We start from the raw sequence: 11,643 nt of genomic DNA, 5'->3' as shown, positions 1-11,643 counted from the left end.
CTTGATGTGACTTGCTCAGCTTTTGGGGGAATGGGTTATGACTTATGCCTCGGTGTGAAACAGTATCTCCTTGCGTACGCCAGGAGACCCAGGGAACGGGTTTCACTTTCACAAGATGTCACTTTTCTTCCTTTGATAATTTCAATCATTTTCTGGAAGATCTCTCTCTATTGACATTCTTGACTGTAATTTCAGGCCTATTTTTTATGACTCCCGTCTAATTGTCCTCAGGTCTTATCAATAAAAAACCAATCCAGGAAGTAATTGCACCATGTAGTAAAGCCATACTGAACACCAAAATATAATGCTGCACTAAAAGGACAGTCCCCATAAGTCAGATGAACATTTCAGAACAGTATAAAGTGAACTAAATTGAATAAGATGGACATGTCATGTGAGACTAAGTTAACATACAAAAGGAGGTTAAACAGCATTTTTATCTGGAAAATTTTCAAAAAGGTGCTGCAAGTATAAAAAATTTTTTGGGTGCCACTTTACTCCGAAAATATTAAAAACATAGTAATTTTATCCTGTCTTAATAGACCTAAACGGTTGGCACTAGTTGACCGAGTTTGAAAAAGCATTTTTGTTCTGAAAATTTTCAAAAAGGTGTTATGGGTATCTGAAATTTTTTTTTAGTACAATTTTACCCTAAAAGTAATAAAAAGGTAACAATTTTACCTTATTCTAAATTGTCACTTGACTCTTATATAATATATCAATTTATAGGCTACCTAAATTAATTTGAGAGAAAATGATAAATATGAGAAATAAAGTGGACTAAAATCTTATATTTAGAACAAAATTTAACTTTCAACTAACTCTTATATTAAGAGTAAAGAGTATTCATCTATATTTTTAATTAATATTTTATCATAGATATAAAGCTTTTTAATTTTATTTTTTTATATAAAAAGCATACGTTTATTTTACATGTTACATAAAACTTTCAAATCACAATTCAAGTAAATAATTTATTAAAAAAACACTGCTTATAAAATTTTTTATATTTTATATTGATATATTATCTTATCTTAAGCGCCACATCATCATCTCACTAAAAAAACAAAAGAAACATCTTTTCCCTTTTATCATCATCGTCGGTGTTCGTGCAAACATGAACTGGTACAGAGAATATATCAACATAAAATATAAAAAAATTTATATGAAGTACTTTTTTGATAAGTTATTATTTACTTGAGTGGTCATTTCAAAAGTTCAATACCATATGTAAAATAAACGCATGTCTAATTTATATATATAATAAATAAAATTGAAAAATGTTATGTTTATGATAAAATACATATATGTATACTTCTAATCTTTAATATAAGAGCTAATTAAGAATTATATTTAGCTTTAAATATGAGATTTTAGTCTACTTTGCTTCTTATGTTTATTATTTTCTCTCAAACTAATTTTAGTAACCTATAAATTAATATATTATATGAGAGTCAAGTGACAATTCAAAATAAGGTGAAGTTGCTACATTTTTTACTACTTTCAGGATAAAATTACACTAGAAAAAAAATTCCGAATACTAACAATTCCTTTTTGAAAACTTCTAAGGCAAATATAATTTTTTAACTAAGTCAATTTGGTTTTACTGGGGTAAGGCAAAATTGCTATGTTTTTAGTACTTTTAGGGAAAATTAAAATTACACTAAAAAAAAAATTCGGATATCCACAGCTCCTTTTTGAAAACTTCCAAGGCAAAAATGCTGTTTAATCCTATCTTAAATCAATAATTTTAGATCTAATTATCTCTTGATTGCGTATTAAGTAAACATTAATCCAAAAGACTGCTTTCCCACCAACTTTATATGGACATAAGTCAGAGATTACACAAAGTCTGTACTGCATCAACTAAATTATAATCTGAACCTTTCACTCAACCTTAAACAAATAGACAGAACTTTAAGAAACATAATATGGCAAAGTTCCATCACTACACTTTCGCCACTCAATTTTGAACAATCATATGACAACACTATACAATGAGTAGGTAATAACACAATGCATCTCATCTCAATTATTTTATAATGAATTCGGTGGTGGATATGCTATTATACATTGATGAATGATCAGTGACGGTAAATAATTGCTTCATTTAATTGATTTTTATAACTAAATATTTAAATTAAATGTTTGATTTATACTTTTTTAAAAATATAATTAGTTCAAGTACAATTAAAAAATTATAAGATACCAGTCAAACATAGATATCCTGATTGCCCCTCAAACATAAATTTCTGAAACATTATGCATGGTAAAAAAATATTCTGAAACATTATAAATTCCACTCCTATGCTGAACTCAATAATACTAGTTCCAATCCTTAATATAAAAACTAGTTAACTCATTTGAATAAATTAAAAAAACTAGTTAAATTAGTTATTTGTAATACATAAGTGTTGTTTTTCCTAAAATACTCTTGCTAATCAAGTGTATTGGTTAAAATTATTATTATTTCAAAGACTATTTTAGAAAAAATGAATAAATATGAGAAATAAAGTAGATTGAGGTTTTATATTTAGAATCAAAATAAAAATCAAACAAGCTCTTATATCAAAAACTGAGGTACTAACTTTTAACAAACATACCGAACCATTGTCAGACCGCTCTCTCTTAACCAAGTCTAACAAACAGATCATCCTATTCTTTCAAACTTTGCACTGCTTGATAAAGTAATTACATATATAAATTGATTGGGTTGTTGCATGTATCTTATCCCTCTTGACTAATACAGTCCCAACAGTTCAAAACTCCAATACTACCTCCTGTGTGTGCTTCATTGCTTTAGATTTGTTATCTAGTGTGCTGTGTGCAAGAGTTTTTATACATTTTTTTTATTCAGTTGGCTACTCATCTTTTTTTATCTCTTCACTTGCGCAATGGAGAAACATGTTTGGTTAAGAACTATCAAGTCAAATAGGGCTACATATTATTGCACACCAAATTCAATCACATTGACATCAAACAAAAAGTAATATATTATTAAGCATCCCATCACTTAAAATAGTTTGCACAATGATAATATTCTGCTGGCATGCAATAAACAAATAATACATCTGCCCACAGAAATAATTAATGACGAATTGACGAGCTTTAATCTAATCAAAACACAATCAGGACATGATGAATGTTAGGAGATAATTGCTCAATCAAACATCCAATATCTTTTCAAATCTGATCATACCTAACATAATACATAATTGGTATTTAACTATTTCATCAATCCACCAAAAACCATGCCCCTCCTAATCATGAAAGCTAGGCAGTTAAACTATTCTACTTAAGCTAAGAAACAGTTTCAATTCCTTGAAGGATCCCTCAGCATCTCTCTCCTCAAATAATGGACTTCACAAAATGCTGGGTTCCAATATGCCCTTGTAGCATTCTTATAGTCTGTCAAAGATGGGTCTCCTGGAAACAACAAATAATAATACATAATCAATCATATATACTGTGAAGAAATTCACAACATGTTAGTCCCCTGAACAATTGAGCATGTTAGTGAAGTGGACTTAAAGAACCAAAGAAGTAAAAAGAAATTAAAGTAACGCACTTACATGTTGCTAAAGCAAGAAATTAAACTACATTAAATTTTATAGAAGATGAAACTTAAAGAACGCCCCCCCGGGGGGGTGAGGAAGGAAGCACCTTACTTACATCCTCATCAAAAACTATAATGTCCAGCGAAAGCAACTTCTTTGGTTAGCCATAGTCACTCTCACAATAATCACTCTCCGCATCTCGACCGAAGGATAAATAGCATACTCATATTCTACGACCGTTGTTCAGAACCAAGAGATGGAATGGAAGAATCCAATCAGAAAAGGGAGAAACAATTTTATGAAAGGTACGAGAACAAGAAATGAGAACAGTAAACACATGGAAGACAATGATTGGAACAAAAGAAATCACAAAGAACGATATAAATTCATAATTATTCAATTTCTTCCACCTAACACAAAGAAAGAAATCACCAAACTGCAATAAATTTTCATCTATGAACAACACAAAGGACGATTATAACACACGGGACGAATGGTATAAAAGAATGGAACATGCGTACCTCAACTGAAACTCCCCCCTTCTTCAAATTCAATGAGCGCAGTAACCGGAGCAAATCATCAGTCTCGCCGCTCATAAAGCAAGCCTTACAAGGTAACTGACCTATATGGCGACCATTAACTACTATGCACAAGCGTGATTTTAAATAAATGGGAGAGAACAGATTGCTACAAGCAGCCAGATAGAATTGGTCGCTACTGTTTATTAGCACAGTGATATGAGTCAGAAGCCCTTAGGCTTATAATTGATTTTTATTTATAATTTATGCTTATATAGAAACTAATATTTTAAATGGTTAGATTATAGGACAAAATTGTGTGGAGTCAAAATTCAAGGACTTCAAACCATAAGAATTTAATTGCATCTGGTTAAAACTTAAGGATTGAGTAAGAGTTTAGTTAAAATTATAAGCACAAAATTTGTCATCATTAGCGTCAAGATGGTCTTGTGCTGAGCCAGTCATTCGGGTTTGGTGTCCTGCTCAGTCCTTTTGTGAGATGTTTGATGATTAACACAGACGGCGTTTTTCCTTTACGATTTACACCAGAGGGGTTATTCGACGTGGAACCTCTCCCATTCATTCCCACCCTCCTTCATCCTCTTCTCTAATCATCGCCCTTCATTTCATCTACGGCTTAAAACGATCTCACTTATCCCAGCGATAGTTTTTTGCGAAAGAGTCCATGTTTCATCCCTTCTTGTTTTGGAAAGGAGTCTATGTTTCATCCCTTATCATCAAAAGCACCGGACTGATGCAGACGCACCCTGCCTCGCTGCCTGTGAAACGTCCTGGCTTCCATTGCCTGGTAGCTTATAAAACCTCCTGCATTTTATTATAACCATAGACAACAGGTTTCCAAATGCAACACCCACAAAGCCTTGGAACTCCATAGCTCATAAAGGTCTAATTTTTTTTTTTACCCTCCCAGTTTACCGGAGCTTTGTTCCAACTACATCTAGATCCGACCGCGTCATACACCTGGCTGTGGTGGGTGAGTCTCCCAACGAAAATTTCTGCATACGTTAAGGTTCGAATTCGAGACTTCGCTTAAACGGTACCAAGCAACTTATTACTTGGACCAACTCCCGTTGGTCATAAAGGTCTAATTAAGTTCACTGGATAAAGCTACCTTGTACCTCGTCGAGTCATCGTCATTTAGTGGGCTTGTTGCTTTACGTTTTCGTCTTCTTGGGCTTTCTCCTTTATTGTCACCAAAAAAAAAAAAAGATCATGTCCTAACCGTTCATCTTAACTACATGCAACCGGCGCCAGAAAGAAAATTTATAATGAGGAAATCATAAAACTATCAGATGCTAAAGTACAGGTATTTAGACTTTCAGCTTTTACTCTTTACTGTCCAAAATCCAAGTTCAGAAGTCGTAAAAGCAAGGTCCTTCGTAACCTTCATGCCAGGAAAATAATTTGGAAATGATTTTGGGGATGAGTCAAATAATCCTCCCATTTTTAATACCACGAGTTCACGCACCTCGGGAGAAAAAGATGAAACTGAGAATGGGCAAAACGACGTTGCTAGGATAAATGGGTTTGTTTGTAGGCATAGATGAAATGAAGGGCAATGATTAGGGAAGATGATGAAAAGAGGATGGGAAGAAACACGAGAGGTTCCGCAACGGGGGTTATTAGCGTCCCAGAGACTAGAAACTGAATATTCAATTGTATCTATCAAACCCGGAATGCAAGTTTTGTGAACTTATATTTATAGCCCATGCATTGTACGCAAACCAAAAACCAGAAATATAAATACATCAAGTTTTACATCATATCAGAACAAATCAAATCCTATTCTTAACTAGTTATCGTCGTATGTCTTCCACAGTTATGCTACTCATCATATGGAGAAATGTTTGGTTTTAGAATGAGGGACCATAGCTGTCTTATCCCATGGCTATTCGGAAGGTTCAGATTGAGTTTGATTGCCAGTCTCTAGTTTCTGATGTTTTATTAAACAATTCTTGAGATCCTGATTGGCAGTGTTGAACAACTGTTGTAGATATTGCCCCGCTCTTAATATAACATATTTTCATGTAGTGTACCCTTGTTAAAGTTCTTCCTCTCTACATTTATAAATTATTCCCTTTGGTCCATAATATAAAAAACATATTAGAAAAAAAAATTTGGTCTAAAATATAAGAGGTTAACAGAGTAATTAATGAAAGTTATTTGCCTGTAACACATTACAGGGAGGAGAGAGAGAGTTTTAAATGCATAAGACATGAGAGAAAATCTTGCAATCGTATTCTTTAACAAAGGTAAAATATGTAACTTTTATCAATTTAAAACAAATTTAAATGACTTAACTAACATTCTTTGGTTTACAAGAAAATTTAATTTCTGGAGATGTTTGTTGTATACTCTAATCATTCCGTTGCTATTCAGGTGGAGTAATAAAATTAATTTCTGATTAGATTTAGGATAACCTCTTCAGCTCTTTTCTTCTTCTCTTGCAGCAAGATCATTTCTTTTTTTTTTATGAAACATCAGGGTATCCACCGGCGGACCCGGTGACTAATTCCTTTGCTGGCTTGTAGGCACCTCGATGGGTGGGATAGCTGGCCCAAGGTTTTAAAGCTTTTCCATGCCCAAGGCAAGGATCGAACCCTCGACACTTAAGGGAGGATGAGCCCCCACCGCTCAACCACACCCCCGGGTTAGCAAGATCATTTCATTGTGCAACAAGGAAGATATATAGAATATCGATATAAAATATGAAATTTATAATAAATTGGTCCTAAATTATAAATTTGTTAAGAAAGAGGAGTAAAGCCAAAAACGAGGAAGAGAAGAAATCGGTGATAAAAAATTAGAAGTCATCACTTCTTAACTTATAAAACTCTTAAAATATGAGTTTAAGGATCATTCCACTTATTAGACATTGCTTATTAAACCAAATTTTATTCTATCTATCATCAACTTATATTTACTTTCATTTAAACATCATACTATGATTTCTTATGTCATTTTAACAATATATGAATTCATCAATGCATCAGTGTATGTATAGAACCTTAAGGGAAGTTTAATTTTGGGTAGTTTTGTCGATAAAATTTCCTTCCAATTTTCATATCATTCTTGAAACTTGTGTTGAACCTCTTGCATTAATATTTATTAATTTAGATGACATAAATATATAATTAAACTCTCATCTATGAAGTAAATCTAATTAGAAAGAGTCCTCTATTCTAAGGAAGATTAATTTTTTCTGCCGATGATTTAATTTGACTCCAGCACTATATATTGATTCGATTCAGCACATTTAAAAAGATGCATAGATATTATACACATGATGAGAATGGCTCAACCTTTGTAACTAGGAGATACTAAAATAAAAACAATAAATCTGAGCCTATCTAAGATAATCATAGCACGTCTTTGAAAAAAGTTCGTTATTTTAATGATTGATTAATATAAAAAAGGGCCAATCCGCAAAGAAATTAAACAAATGATAAAATAAAAACTAATACAAGTAACTATAAAACCTTTCTTCGTATAGAAAAGCTTATTATAAGGCTCTCTAAATATATTTTGTATGTGATTAGAAGTTAATAATGAATTAATCACCGTTTGCTATACAATTGGCCCACTAGCCCATATTCTGAAATTTAGGTGAGCAGACTATGCAAATAATATATATTTTTGTTTGGGTACAACTTATTTCTTGCGTAATATAGCTTTTACTTGAACATTTTTTGGTGCTTTGCTTGCTTTAGTTAGTCTTATCTCTATTATTTTTCATAGAAAAATCGATAATGATAAAGGAAAAGCGACACGGGATCCTTACATGACTAAAATTTTTATTGATATTTGTGCCAAGCAAATATTGCAAAAGGAAGGACAAGGAACATCATTTGTAAAGCCTGGTTGGACCAAAATTGAAAAGAATTTTAACGAAAGCAGCGGGAAAAATTACAACAGGAAAAAACTAAAGAATAGATTTGACATATTGAGAAAAAATTGGAAGTTGTGGAAATCATTGATGTCTGGAGAGACTGGCATAGGTTATGATGCAGCCACAAATAGAGTGTTGGCCTCTGATGAGTAGTGGCAATGAAAATTACTAGTGACTATTTGAGTTGGTTGAATTTTAATTTTAAATATCAGTTTAGACATCGTTTGATTCTGCCTAATTATGTTAACGTAGGTGAACCCTAATTTCAAGAAACATAGACATCAAGGGTTGATGTTTGCATCATATTTGGTGAAAATATTCAAAGATGTTATGGTTTCGGGAAACTATATGTATGCACCATCAGCCTCATAGCCTCAGTAGGCACCTGCTCCACAGACTGACACAGAAGAGGAGGAGAATGTTTATAAAGTCATGCTGGACCCAGAGGAAGGGTAGGGGGACAGTGAAGATGAAAATTTTGGCGTTAGGCCAACAGGCAGTGCAAGGGTGATAGATGACTTGTTTGATTGTAACTTAAACAAGCCCATGAGTAATGGATTAGGTGATTCAGGAAACTATGGAAAGAGGAAGAGGGGTGAGACGTGTGATACGAATAATGGAAAAAAAAAGTTATTGCCGCGACTAAAATTGCTAATAGCCTCAGTGTTATAGCAGTTGCTTCTAAGCAGTGAGCAACAACATTGAACGACGATCCCCATTTAATTGACAAGGTTTTGAAACACTTGATTGACTTTAAAGAGCTTAATGATGACAATAAACTATATTATGTACGTGCTAAAATGCTTACGTGGTTGAGATGGGCTAGGCAAGCCTATATATGACACTTATAGATAATAAGCGCAAGTTTGTTGAGGTGGTTGATACCGGCAGTACAAGACGCAGACACATGGAAGGGACCTGTAGCTTAGGACTTACTAATTTCACTGTTGCTATTGTACCTTTTAAATTAAACTGATTTCTGTTTTAACGTAAACTAATGTGGCCTGCTGTAGGAACTTAATTAATGACTATGTAATATATTTACAATAATTTCGACTTGTCATTTATGTATTTGGTTTATTTATTTACAATATGAAAAATATTTAGTTGCTAGTTATAATACTTGTACTTTCTTCTAACCACAGTTACAGGGTTAATTATACAATGGCCAATTGAAATGATGACTCACTATGGAATGAAAATACATTGGAGAATTGGAATAATGATTCATGGTAAAATGAAGAGAATGTAGATGACCATTCAACATGGTTATCCATGATTAATAATGAATTAGCACAATATGAAGTAGTAGGTGTATTGGTGGGTCATTATTGTGAAATGTAAATATTTAAATAGCCTTGCAGAACTCGTGAGCAGACAGAAAATTTATGGGTGCAAGACATTTTGGGGGGTCACGATGATCAATGTCATGAAATGTTCAGAGTAAATAAACATGTTTTCCACCTCTTCTGTGCTAAATTGGAGGAATATGGTTTACACAAGTCTAAGTACGTAGGAATTGAAGAAATGGTCGCAATGTTTTCAAACACGATTGCATATAGACAATGCAATAGGATGATCTAGGAACGATTTCAACATTTAGCGGAAATTGCAGGTAGGCAGTTTCACAATATACTGCAAGCTTGCCTTAATCTATCGAAGGAACTTATTCAACCCATAAATCCTATATTTCGTAAAACTCATAGAAAAATTAAGGGTAATCCACGTTATTATCCATTTTTTAAGGACGCAATTGGAGTAATTGATGGCATTGATATACCATGTGTCATCATTGCTGCAAAACGAGACAAATTTATTGGCAAAGAGGGACTTCCAACACAAAATGTCACGACTGTATATGATTAGAATATGTGTTTCACTTTTGTATTGGCAGGATGGGAGGGATCCGCACATGATGCTTGTGTATTTGACAATGTTATTACAAATTTATTTCTAAATTTTTCTTGTCCACCTCCAGTTATATGTTAATAAGCTTCAATTAAGCTAATTTTTAGTTATTTTCTATTTTTATTAATTTTATAATGTCACAAATTGTTTCATGAATCATTGGGGAAATATTGGTTGATGTGTGATATCCAACACCAAATGGATATCTAGGTCCATACAAATCTGAACGTTACCACCTTCCAGACTTCCGACGACAAGTAGGATTCTGAAATAGTAACGAAGCCTTTAATTATCATCATTCTAGTTTAAGGTACATAATAGAAAAAGCATTTAGTGTTTGGAAGAACATATTTCAAAGCTTACAAATATACATAGTTACGAGTTCTAAACACAAGTGTATATGATTTGTGTAATAATGACCATTCATAACCTTATAAAGAGACATTCAAACTTTGACACTTTTTTTTGTAGAAGCTGAAAATGGTAATATAATTGGCGAACATGATCAGACAAAAACTGGTCAACCCTCGTCTTCAAATGTAACATCATAGTCTTCATCGCATATGAATCACATTGTTATGCAATCAGAGACCAAATTGTCCATAGCTTATCAATTAATTAATTATATAATATTATTTCGTTTCATCTTATCACAATACAATGAATTGGAGGTAAAAAATTTTTTTATCCATTAAAATTATGTTTGACTTTATATTTACAATAATTTTTTATGATTTATCTAACGTTTTAAAATTTAATTCACTTATTAAATTTGATTTGTTATATTAAATTAATTTAAATTCATTGTATTACGTAAATTTATTTTTTAATCATATTTCACTTTATATTTACAATATTTTTTATGATTTATCTAATGTTTTAAAATTTCATTCACTAATTAAATTTCACTTCTTCATATTAAATTAATTTAAATTCATTGCATTATATAAATTAATTTTTTTAGTGCATTCAACACTTTTAAATATTTTTTATATACATCTAGTATCTTAAAATATTTTTTGATACATCTGGGACTAAGACAAAAAAATATATTTCAGTGTCCTGATGTATCTGAAAAATATTTAAAGATATAAGATACACCACAAAATATTTTGAGGTATTGAATGTATTTAAAAAAATACTTTAAAATACTAGATGCATTCTAAAAAATATTTTAGAGTGCAAGACGTATTTAAAATACAGCTTGGGTGGTGGACGCGCCCTTTTCTTTCACGGGAAGCTACGGTCTATTGGCGGAAAAGAAAAGGAGAAACAAAGGCTAGCAAGAGAGAAGAAGAAAAGAGAAAAGAGGCTTTTTTTGTTTTTGTGCTTTTGCCCCCCGGGGGGGTGTTGTTTTAAACCTGACGATGTTAGGCAACTAACCCCGATCTCACTTTGCTGGAAAAAATAACGCCCACCTCAGAATGCTCATCAACTAAACCCAAGATACCTTGAAATGTAATGCTACATAGCAATACTTGGCGATAGGCTTGTTCTACGTGTTTCCATGTTCTGATACGATCCAGTTGTGTTAGCTTCATATTCGCGGTGTTTTCTTTAACGCTTTGGATCATAAGCAATAAGTAAATAGTTAAATACATGCCACCCGGAAAAATACATAAATTATAAATATAGCCGGTATAGTAGCACTGCAGCACAATAAGAATTAAGAAGTAACCAAGATGACTTGCACAAGCATGAGGAACAAGTTCCAATGTATTAGACAAAACTATAAAGGTCGGGTTTCAGA

This window comes from Neltuma alba, unplaced genomic scaffold (genome assembly GCF_004799145.2).
Source record: "Neltuma alba isolate B1F8T4 unplaced genomic scaffold, ASM479914v2 tig00002165_pilon, whole genome shotgun sequence".
Classification (NCBI taxonomy): Eukaryota; Viridiplantae; Streptophyta; class Magnoliopsida; order Fabales; family Fabaceae; genus Neltuma; species Neltuma alba.
The sequence above is the reverse complement of the archived record's forward strand: the minus strand, read 5'-3'. Positions refer to the sequence as shown.